This window comes from Suncus etruscus, chromosome X (assembly GCF_024139225.1).
Source record: "Suncus etruscus isolate mSunEtr1 chromosome X, mSunEtr1.pri.cur, whole genome shotgun sequence".
NCBI classification, from domain to species: domain Eukaryota; kingdom Metazoa; phylum Chordata; class Mammalia; order Eulipotyphla; family Soricidae; genus Suncus; species Suncus etruscus.
Window position 1 is genome coordinate 100,210,981 of NC_064868.1, and position 12,385 is coordinate 100,223,365.

A 12,385-nucleotide genomic window follows, 5' to 3' on the forward strand; every position below is an offset into this window, starting at 1 on the left:
GTGCATTTAGTCCATTGACATTGAGAGAAAATATTGTCCTGGGAGTTGGTGCCATCTTTATATCAGAGTTTGGTGTGTCTGTTGGTCACTCTTGTCTTAAAGTAGGCAGTTCAGTTTTTCTTTTAAGAATGGTTTTGAGTCTATAAAGTTTCTGAGCTGTTGTTTGTCTGTGAAACCATGTATTGTTCCTTCAAACCTGAAAGTGAGTTTTGCTGGGTGCAGTATTCTAGGTGAGGCATTTATTTCATTGAGTTTTGTCACTATGTCCCACCACTGCCTTCTGGCCTTGAGTGTTTCTGGTGACAGGTCTGCAGTAAATCTCAAGGGTGTTCCCTTGAATGTAATTTCCCTTTTCGATCTTGCTGCTTTCAGAATTCTGTCTCTATCTGTGGGATTTGTCATTGTGACTAGGATGTGTCTTGGGGTGTTTTTTCTGGGTCTCTTTTAGTTGGTACTCTTCGGGCATGCAGGATTTGATTGCATGTATTCTTTAGCTCTGGTAGTTTCTCTTTAATGATGTTTTTGACCATTGATTCTTCCTGGAGATTTTCTTCCTGGGTCTCTGGGACTCCAATGATTCTTAAGTTGTTTCTGTTGAGCTTATCATAGACTTCTATTTTCATCTGTTCCCATTATTTGAGTAATTTTTCCATTGTTTGATCATTTGCTTTAAAGATTTTTTTCCAATTTCTTCTGCCCTATGGAATTGCTATTCATCTCATCTTCCAGTGTACTAATTCTATCCTCAGCTGCTGTTAACCCATGAAAAAGCTCAACCATGTTTTTTCTTCAATTCATCTACTGAATTTTTAAGACCTGTTATTTGACCTGAAATTTCAGTTTGGAGTTTTCTGATTTCTATCTTCATATTCTCTTGATTCTTATTAGTGTTCTCTTCTATACTTTCTTTGAGTTCTTTCAACATCTTCCATATTGCGACTCTAAACTCCTTATCTGAGAGACTGACTAGTTGGTTGGTCATGTTCAAGTCATCAGAGTTACCATCGTCATTCTCTATGTCTGGCGCTGGCCTGCATTGTTTCCCCATTGTCACACCTGTATTGTGGGTTTTTCTACGTGTTGTGGTTGTATTCATTGGCTAAATGATATGCACAGCCGGGAAGCGAAGCAGAGTGGCTGTGCTCCTCTGGCTCCACCCTTTCTGGGTTTGTAAACTCACCTCCAGGGAAGGCTCCAGGGGAAGGCGAGCCATGCTCAGATGAGCCACACACAGGATGATTTCAGGCCGAAAATGGAACATAGCACAGAAGACAGGCAGATAGGTGTGGTGGCATCTGAGTTCCAGCAGAGTTCAGTGGCTTCCCCTTTCTCGGCTTGTAAACTCACCTCCAGGGAAGGCGAGCTGTTCACAGATGAGCCACCCACAGGATAAAATAAGGCCAATAATGGAGCACAGCACAGAAGACAGACAGATAGAGGTGCTGGCATCTGAGTTCCAGCAGAGTTCAGCCTCTAGCACAGTTCTTAGTGTGATTTTTTTCTTCTTGTTTCAATGGTGTTCTTTCCTTAGAAAGAGTGCACGGCCGCATAGCGAAGTGGAGTGGCCGTGCTCTGCTAAATCCTCTTTTTGGCCCACTCCCAAGAGGTTCAAGCGACAGGACAGGAGACAGACACACACAGGCAGCACTCACAATTTCTCACGGTCGGGTCCCACTGGGCATTCGTAGTTTTGTAGATTTTCCCAGCCTGATGTCACAAACAGGGGGCCCGACTTCTGCAAAGTACTGCTTATAGCCGGTTTTCACATTGTGAAGCAGTTCCTTGGTGTGCCCGACCTTGAATGAGCCTTTGGGAGAGTTTTCTGGAGCCTCTTTTTGGCCCACTCCCAAGAGGTTCAAGCGACAGGACAGGAGACAGACACACACAGGCAGCACTCACAATTTCTCACGGTTCCCTCTTCAATTTCTTTCTGAAGTGTTTTGAAGTTTGCCTGGTATAAGTCCTTCACTTCCTTTGTAAGGTTGATTCCTAGGTACTTGGTGTTTTCTGATACTATTTTAAACAGAGTTGTATTCTTAATCTCTCTCTCTTCTACTTTGTTATTTGTATAGAGAAATGCTACTGTCTTTTGTGTATTGACTTTGTAACCAGCCACTTTGCTGTAATGGTTTATTTTTTCTAGGAGTTTTACTGTGGACTCTTTAGGGTTTTCCATGTATATCATCATGTCATCTACAAAAAGAGATAGTTTGAATTCCTCTTTCCCTATTTGAATTCCTTTGATTCCCTTCTCTTGTCTGATTGCTATTGCTAGAACTTCTAAGACTATGTTGAATAAGAATGGAGAGAGTGGACATCCTGGCCTGGTTCCTGACCTTAGTGGAAATGCTTTCAGTTTTTCACCATTAAGGATAATGTTGGCTGTGGGCTTTTCATAGAGAGCTGTAACTATCTTGAGAAAGATTCCTTCCAGACCTATTTTGCTTAGTGTTTTCAGCATGAATGCCTTCTCTGCATTGATTGATATGATCATGTGGTTTTTGTCTTTTTTATTACTGATGTGGTGTATGATGTTGATTGATTTGCGTATGTTGAACCATTCTTGCATCCCTGGGATGAAACCCACTTGATCATGGTGTATAATCTTTTTGATGTAGTGCTGGATTCGGTTCGCTAAGATTTTGTTGAGTATTTTTGCGTCTATGTTTATTAATGAGATTGGTCTGTAGTTTTCTTTCCTGGTGGTATCTTTGCCCTCTTTGGGAATCAGAGTGATATTAGCCTCATAGAAGGAATTGGGGAGGATTCCTGACTTTTCAGTGGTTTGGAAGAGCCTGTGAATCAGTGGAAGTAATTCTTCTTGGAATGTTTGATAGAATTCACCTGTAAAACCATCTGGACCTGGACTTTTATTCTTGGGAAGTTTCTTAATTACTGTTTCAATTTCCTCTGAGGTGACTGGCCTGTTTAAGCTTTATAAATCATCCTTTTCTAGCCTTGGAAGCTGGTATTTTTCCAAGAATTTGTCACTTTCTTCTGGGTTCTCTAGCCTAACTGAGTATAGTTGTTCATAATATGCACTCATGGTGTGTTGGATTTCTTGGGGTTCTGTTGTAATATCTCCCCTTTCATTTGTGATCCTGCTTATTTGGGTGTTTTCCCTTTTTTTGGTGAGTCTTGCCAGTGGTTTGTCTATCTTGTTTATTCTTTCAAAAAACCAGTTCCTGGTCTCATTGATTTTCTGTATTGTTTTCTTAGTTTCTATGTTGTTTATTTCTGCTCTGGTTTTTATTATTTTCTGTCTTCTAATTGTTTTTGGGTTTCTTTGTTGCTGTTGTTCCAGCTCCTTAGGGTGGTCCTTTAAGCTGCTAATTTTGTCATTTTCCTCTTTCCTGACATAGGATTGTATTGCTATGAGTTTCCCCTTAATTACTGCTTTTGCTGTGTCCCACAAGTTTTGACAAGTTGTTTCTTCATTGTCGTTTGTCTCAAGAAATCTTTTTATTTCTTCCTTGAGTACCTCTTTGATCCAGCTATTTTTGAGCAGCATGTTGTTTCATCTCCAGGTGTTGGATTTTCTCCATTGCTTCTTTTTACAGTCAATTTTGACCTCTGTTGCATAGTGATCTGCGAGAGTGCTTCTTATGATCCTTACCTTTGTGATTTTATGCAGGTTAGATTTACATCCTAAGGCATGGTCTATTCTGGAGAAGGTTCCATGTGGACTTGAGAAGAATGTGTATTCTGCTTTCTGGGAGTGGAAGGCCCTATCTAAGTCTATTAGTCCTAGTTCTTCTAGTTCTTTTATTTAGGGCTCTTATTTCTTTGTTAGTTTTCTGTCTGATGGATCTGTCCAGTGGTGATAGTGGAGTATTCAGATCTCCAACTACTATTACATTTCCTTTCATGTGTTTCTCCAGTTTTGCAAGCAGTTGCTGTACATATTTTTCTGGCTCTGCATTAGGTGCATAGATATTAACCAGTGTTAGCACTTCTTGGTCTAGTGTTCCCCTGATCAGTAAGTAGTGACCCTCTTTGTCTCTGATCACTTTCTTAAGGTTGAATGCAATTTGTTCTGATATCAGAATGGCTGTCCCTGCTTTTTTTTCCTTTCCATTGGCCTGGACAATTGATTTCCATCCTTTTATTCTAAGCCTGTGCCTATCTTGTACTTGTAGGTGTGCTTATTGTAGGCAGCAAAAATCTGGTTTATGTTTTCTAATCCAGTTCTCTATTATGTGTCTTCTAATGGGAGAGTTTAGTCCATTAACATTTTAGGAGATTATTGACAGAGAGGGCTGTTGTGTAGTTGTGTTGTTTAGGGTGGTTGTCATTACAATCAGGGTTTGGATTATGTAATTCATCTCTGAGTAGGTCATTTAGGGTCGGTTTTATTTGCGCAAATAATGCGAGTTCATTTTTGTTTGAGAATAATTTTAGTCTTCCTTCCTATGTGAATGAGAGTTTCACTGGATAGTGGACTCTAGGTTGAAAATTTCTTTCATTCAGTCATTTAAATATGTTGTTCCACTGTCTTCTTGCTTGAAGTATTTCATATGGGAGATCTGGTTTGATTCTAATATTTTTTCCTTTGTATGAGAGGATTTTTTTCTCCCTTACTGCTTTAAGTAGGTCGCCTTTCTCTTTGTTTCTTGCTATTTGAATTACTATGTGTCTTGGAGTTGGTTTGTTAGGGTCTATTTTGTTGGGGATTCTTTTCACCTCCTGGATTTGCTCAGATGTGTCTTTCCAGAGGGTGGGAAAGTTCTCTGCTATTATTTCTCTGACTAATTGTTCTTTTCCTTTCCCTGTTTCCTCCCCTTCTGGTATACCTACAATTCTTAGATGGTTTCTTTTGTCTTTGTTCATTAAATACTGGACTTTTACTTCCAGTGCTTTAACTTCTATTTCTCTGTTGGCTTCTTTGTTGTCTTTTGTTTGCAGTTTATCTTTGAGTTGTTCTATATGATTATCAAGTTGTGTGATTCTGCTTTTATGGCTTTCTATGGTTGTATGTAATTCCTTTAATTCTGTTTTCATGGAGTCTCTCATATTTTGTAACAATTCTTCTTTTAGTTGGTTGATCTGTTTGTCCATGGATTTCTTGTATTCGCTGGCTAGTGTTTCTTTCATTCCTTTAACATGACTTGCATTTCATTCCTCATGGCTAATTTAAGATCTTCTGTTGGGTCTGCACGTTTTGGAGAACTTGGAAATTTATTAGGGATTCTTTCCATATCCCCTGGATTCAGGGTCTTCTTTGATCTACCCATATTTCTTTGCTTATATTGGTGTGGCTTAGAGTGCAGTGCCTTCTGAATTCAGACTACTTTTGTCACCTGTGTGTTGGGGCTGGGTCCCTGCTCTGGAGTACTGTTCCTGGTGGGTATGTTGCTGAGGCTTGGCCCCTCCCCAGTCCTCCAGACAAGCCTGGTCTATCACCTCTCTTTCCTGTGAGACAGTGTAGTTCCGCTCCTGGCCACAGTGGCAGAGGGCACCGTTGAGCCTAGATGACTCACCTCCCCCACCTGGGATTCAGCCTGTGCTTCCTTCTTGGCCCTCTAGTCACTGCTCCTCATGGCTCTCCCCCACCCCATGCCTATGCCACGTTGGCTAGTTGGCGAAAGTTTTTGAGCTCCTTCTGGCCTCTTTCTCAGGACTCGGGGTCCTCCTGGGATACCTGTTATGGTGACCCTCCGACTGCCCACTCGTGACCTTCCCGGTACCTCCTTCCCAACCTCATCACCGGAGGCACTGCTTGTTTCTCCCTGGCTCCCTGGCCCGCTCCGTGCTCCCCAGCAATTCCTTTCCAACCTCACCATCTCTCCAGTGCTGCTCGCTGGTCCCTATCTCCCTGGCCTGCTTGCGTGCTTCCTGGCACTTCCTTTCCAACCTCCACCTTTTATGTCTCTTTGAACCCCAAGAAACTCTAATCCCTTGTTCTCTTGTTGTTCCATCTTGAAGCTGTGTTACTTGATGACCCAGAGCGATGGTGCTAGAAAAATGTGCCCAATGGCAGTGGTTCAACTTTAGATTTAGATATCAAATTAAGGTTTTCAGAGAAATGAGGCTCATTTTGCTCACTCTATGGTATGCCAGGTTTGCTCACACATGCCTTTCCAGAACTAGAAAAAGGGGACAAAACCCAATGGCCTGCAACCATGGTTCTTACACATGAACCTGTAGCAGAATCATCTAGAAGGCTTGTTAATATTCAGAACACCTGTCCCTGCTGGCAGAGTTTTCAATTCAATAAATCTTAGGAAGCAACTTCTCTGCCCCAAAATTTGTGCTTCTAACACATTTTCAGCTCATTCTGCTCTTGGCAACATTTTCCTAGATTAGAAGGCTTTATCCTAGGGCTGTAGCAAAGTATAACAGGTTAGGTACTTACTTGCCTTGAATATGGACATAGCCTGAGTTCTATTGCAGCATCCCAGATGGTTCCCCAGTTCACCAGGATTAATTCCTGAGCTTAGAGCTAGTAGTAAACCTTGCATATCACTGGGTATGGCCCCAAAACAAAAGAAAAAATTACAAAATAAAATCAGAAGCTTCACTCTAGAGGTTGGAGCAATAATAAAGAGAGCAAGATGCTTGCCTTAAACATAGCCCACACAGATTTGATTTCCAGCATCTCACATGTTACCCTGAGCACCACTAGGATTGACACCTGACTGACTCTCAGTCAAGAACTGAGAGATGGCCCAAAGGGCTGAATTACTGGGCCAAGGAGATAAAAGGGATAGAGTATGCTCTGTTCAAATTCTATTCCAGTACCATGTGCTTCCCCAAGCATCACTGGGAGTAGCCCCTGAGCACACAGTCAGGAGATCCCTCAACAAAACAATCAACAAAATTCTAGGAACGGAGTCAGAATGATTTCTCTCATATATGAGATACAAAGAAACTTCATGAAGGGAATATCAAGAATAGGATTGAAGGGTCTGGAGCGATAGTATAGCAGATAGAGCATTTGTCTTGCACATGATTGGCTCATGTTCAATCCCCAGCACCCCAGACGGTCCCCTAAAGCACTGCCAGAAGTTATTGCTTAGGGTAGAGCCCAGTGTAACCCATGAGTCTGGCCAGGTAGTCCTAAAAACAAAACAAAGAACAAAAAATAGAAATGAAGAGTATGAAAACTGGTCTTCAACAGAAAGTTTGCCATTGGGGTAGAGTTGAGTGGGGAAAGGTAACATGGTGATAAATGGTGGAGGGGAAGGGCTTGAGCATAGGGGTAGGGCATTTGCCTTGCACGAGGCTAACCTAGAACAGACCCCGGTTCGATTCCTGGCATACCATATGTTCCCCCGAGCTTGTCAGCAGTGATTTCTGAGTGCAAAGCCAAGAGTAACTCCTGAGCACTGAGGGGTGTGACCCAAAAACAAACAAACAAAAGGTAGAGAGGAAAAGTACCTGCCATAGAGCCAAGCGGGGGGGGGGGGGGCAGCAGGGGAGTGGACACAGGTGAAGGGATTGGTGCTAAGAAATTTACTCCTGAAACTCAATCATAAATATCTAGATTGCTTTTTAATTCATGGAGATTCAATTAAAATAAGTAAATTTTATATTTTTAGATAGTGGGTTAAAATATTATTTTATGTAGAAAAATTACCCTTTCTGTTGTGTTCCTCTTTAAGAAACCAATCTCTGGAACTTTCTCTCAACAATGGAATTTTGACATTTGAATTTCTTTGACCCTGCTTCTCTCTCAAAGAGTTTTTTATTTGGACTTACCTACCTCCCTACACTAGACGCAGTGGTGACGCTACAGTGCTTCCATCAATTTTGATCAAAAACAGTGCCAGTTGGTCTTCGAAAGAGTCAGGTTTATAAGTGATTGATGCATGGTATTATATACTAAATTGATTATCTAATGATTCTAAAAGCACAGAGGTTTTTTATTTTATTTTGAGGTTTGGAGCAGGGTAAGTGAGAGAGTTTACTCTGGCAAGGGCTTTGTATGGGTTCAAGGGTAAACCAATTATCTTTTGCTAAATAAGAGACTCTCCCAAAATAAGTAGTTTAAAACAATTCCATTTGCAAGTTCAAAATTCCCTAGGTTGGCAATTTGGGCAAAGCTTAGCCAGTGGTTCACCTGATCTTGGCTAGGTTTTCTCTTAGGATTTTAACCTGGCACTGTGTTTGATGAGAACTGTGTAGGATCATATGTTTATGTATATGTGTGTGGATGCACATCTTTAGAGACTAAGACTCCAAACCAACATGCACTTACTTCTACTATGTTTTAACTATTAAAGCATGGCCCAAGTCCAGTCAAGATTCTCTAAGAGTAAAATAGACTCCACATCTTGGTGGGAGGAGCTAAGGTCATTTTGCAAAGGATCTCCAAAGAACAGTGTTTTCTCATGTGGGCAGGCTATACAGCCCTGGGAAATGCTGGAAAAATTCAGGTTCATGGTAATAGCCTACGGTGCCATTGGTAGACACCATGTGTTTTCTCAAACAAGATAGATTTCCAGAAAGGAGCTGAGTGAATTTTTCTCTGAAAAAGAGGTGATAGGCAAATAAATTTGGAGACCCTTGAGATAGAAGGAGGAAAATGAGGTTGTGATTCTTTTCGGGGGGGGGGGAGGGTACATCCAGCACAGCTCAGGCATTATTCCTAGCATTGTGATTGACTTTTGGTCGTGCTTGGGAACATTTACAGAGCCAGGAATTGCCAGGGTCAGCCACATGTAAGTCAAATACCTTAAGGCTCTGACTGACCATTTTTGTAATCAACTGAAAAGACTGATTCATTTCAAACCCTGGAAGAGAGCTTGGTCTCCTCTCTTTACTCTTATGTTAGATACCTCTCTGTCAGATTTCAGCATCATCAATATCTTTTCTTAAACGTATTTCCTGTGACATCTCCTGTCTCTAGCTTACAGGGCCAGAATAATAGTACAGCAGGTAGGGCACTTGCATGCAGCCAAACTAGTGTCAATCACTGATATCCCATATGGTCCTCTAGCACTACCTAGAGTGATTCCTGAGTGTAGAGCAAGAAGTAACCCCTGAGCATTGCCGGTGTGCCTCCCCTGCAAAAAAATCACAAAAGCAAAAAAATCCTGGTTTTCATCTTGAAAGATAAAGATTAATCTCATCAATTCAATTGATTGAATTTTCTAATGTGCTATGTCTGTGTTTATGGATTTATCTTGACTCCTGTACCAGAACCATAGTTCTGTAAAGTCAGGAAATATTTTTCTTTTTAAAAATCATTGCATCAATGGTATTGAATCTAGTATATGACATACAGAAGGCCTTCAGTAAAGGCACATTCCAGAGGCGGAGAGACAGCTAAGCTGTTTTTGTTTCCTTGCAAAAGTATTTTAATATTTGAGCAATTGTGCATGTATTCATTTGGGGACTTGATGTGCATATATCAGAATATGTATTAAAACAGTGAAAAGAAATCTTAGGTTTTCCAAAATGAAAATGGAAGGAAATGCTCAAATAGAAGGGAAATAAATATATGGATTTGGTCTACAATTCCAATTCTACTAAGTGTCTGTAACAGCAACTCATAAATCTCTTATATTGACAAATGCCAAGATAGCACATTTGTATTTGACTTTTACTCTGTGATTCAGCACAGGGCCAAGAGATGGCCATAAACATTTTTAAAAGTATTTGTTTATATCAAATATTTTCTTTGCTTTGGAGGTGTTTTGTATTTGAGGACTCTTAAAATATTTCGGGGGGGGGGGTCACATTTCTTCTTGGAATAGATGTCCTTGGTATAAAGGTATTTGAATCAAGATACTATCTGTGCATACATGCATCCTCTAAATCTAAAGTGGAGTCACAATGGCATACCCACAGGGAATCATAAAGTCAGTGATGAGGCAAAGCCATCAGGACGATGGTGATTCTGGGCTATGAGGACATGAGTGGCTTCTGCAGGGTGGGATCTTGGCCCATCCTCTTCTCCTGAAATGACCAGCTTTGTGTTGCATGGGCTGGTGTGGTCACAATCTTTCATGACTCAGTTTACATCTTGTTCAAGAAAGGAGTGAGTCTGTAGGAGCTGGCCTAGTTTGAACATGGCCACTGCTTTAGTATGTGTGGTTAAGCTGGCAGGCTTTCCCAGAAGAAGAAAGATACAGGGAAGGATGCCCACACTTGCTCCCCAAAAAGCCCTGGTGATATCAATCCAACAAATGGTGTAGCTGAAATGTAATTAGATTGGTGTCTCCAGAAGGAATTATAGAAGGGTCAGAGTTGAAGCAGGCCATCAGGAAACTGGCCCTAAGTGGGTTTTGAATTTGTACTTTGCATGCAAGATTCAAATCTTAACATCACAGGACTCCCCCAAGGACCTCTGAGAGTGAAACCCAAGGCCCTGATTACCATCAAATATGGACCAAAAACACAACACAAAAGAAAAATAATAATAATAATAAGGGGGCCGGAGAGATAGCATGGGGTAGGGTGTTTGCCTTGCATGCAGAAGGACGGTGGTTCAAATACCGGCATCCCATATGGTCCCCCGAGCCTCCCAGGGGCGATTTCTGAGAGTAGAGCCAGGAGTAACCCCTGAGTGCTGCCGGGTGTGACCCAAAAACAAAATAAAATGAAACAAAACAAAGGCAAGAAAATATGAATAACCAGAACATCTGGGGCCAGAGAGATAGCATAGCGGTAGGGCATTTGCCTTGCAAAAGGCCAACCCAGGACCTGTGTTGCTTCAAATCCTGGCATCCCATATTGTTCCCTGTGCCTGCCAGGAGCAATTTCTGAGCACAGAGTCTGGAGTAACACTTGAGTGCCATCGAGTGTGGCCAAAAAAAAAACCCAAAAAAACAAAACAACAACAACAACAAAAAACAACAAAAACAGAACATTTCAGGAATGAAGTGATATAGGTAAGGTAGGACCCTTACATTGCATGTGACTGCCTATAGTTCAATCCCTGGCATCACATACCCCTGAGCCCCACCACAAGTGATCTCTGAGCCCTAGCATGAGTGATCCCTGGGTGAAGAGCCAGATTCAAATCCTGAATACAGCAGGGTATCACCCCAAGACAGAAACATTACAAGAAAACCCCAGAATTTCAGAAGAGCATTGGAGGACTGGCATTGGAATAAGCAAAACCTGAGAAAAAGTTGAAGAAATCAAGGAAAAGGTGCAATGAGAATTCTTTACTTGCTATATACATATATACACACAAATATGTATATGTCTATACTTAACAGAGTCCGAATACAATGCTCTGGTCCAGTGTCCTTCATAGATAACATTAAAGTATACTGAGACTTGAAAAGGACCTTGAAACCTAAGATGATTTATTTCAAAGCAAATTTAGACCAAGTGATTTGCCAAAGCAACATTTTCTGATTCATGATTGTGTAAAATAAGAGCACAGACATATAATAAGAATAGCATTTTTTTTTTGTGGTTTTTGGGTCACACCCGGCAGTGCTCAGGGGTTATTCCTGGCTCCAGGCTCAGAAATTGCTCCTGGCAGGCACGGGAGGACCATATATGGGACGCCGGGATTCGAACCGATGACCTCCTGCATGAGAGGCAAACGCCTTACCTCCATGCTATCTCTCCGGCCCCAAGAATAGCATTTTTAATTTTTGTTTAAAAAGTCTCTATCAATCATGGAGGGAAAATTAGTAGGAAGGGAGAATTGAAGGTGGAAAGGGAGCATATTTAATTGCTGTACTTTGAGGCTACCAAGAGCCTGAAATTCCACTATCAGACTAGCAATCCTCCCAGAGTCTTGAGGCTTTGGCACCAAATCACTGCAAATCAACACTTGACCTAAAGACAAATCTGTCCTGCGCTCCTACTTTGTTGCACTTTAGATTCTGTATTTGTGTGTGTGTGTGTGTGTGTGTTTTCTTTTGAAGCCCTAGGTAAGGCTCTTCTCTTGGTCTACTCCTTGCTCTTTGATCACTCTGGACAGGGCTCACAGGATCAAATGTGATACTGAGGTTACAGCACAGGTCGATTGTCCAAAAAGCAAGGTGTAAAAGTCCCACCTCTAAAATGACAGCAGCCAGTGTGTCTGTAGCCAATGCCCTAGGTTGCCATGGTTGTGATGAGCCTAGGTCTGTCGAGATGGAGATAACCTATGGCTGCTGGACCATTTTAAAATGGACAATTAAGACCAGGTTATCAGGAACCAAAGCTAGCTCAAAGGGATGAATGTTAGGTCACACCCTGCCTTTACACTAAGACAAAGTTGTTCCCAGCATCTTCCTCTTTCTTTTTCACCTGTTCTTTGATATATATATATATATATATATATATATATATATATATATATATATATATATATATATATATATATATATGTGTGTGTGTGTGTGTGTGTGTGTGTGTGTGTGTCCTCCTAGACCAGAGTAACTTGATGTATAGGTGCCTTTGTCACTCACTGTAACTTCCCTCTCCTCGTTGG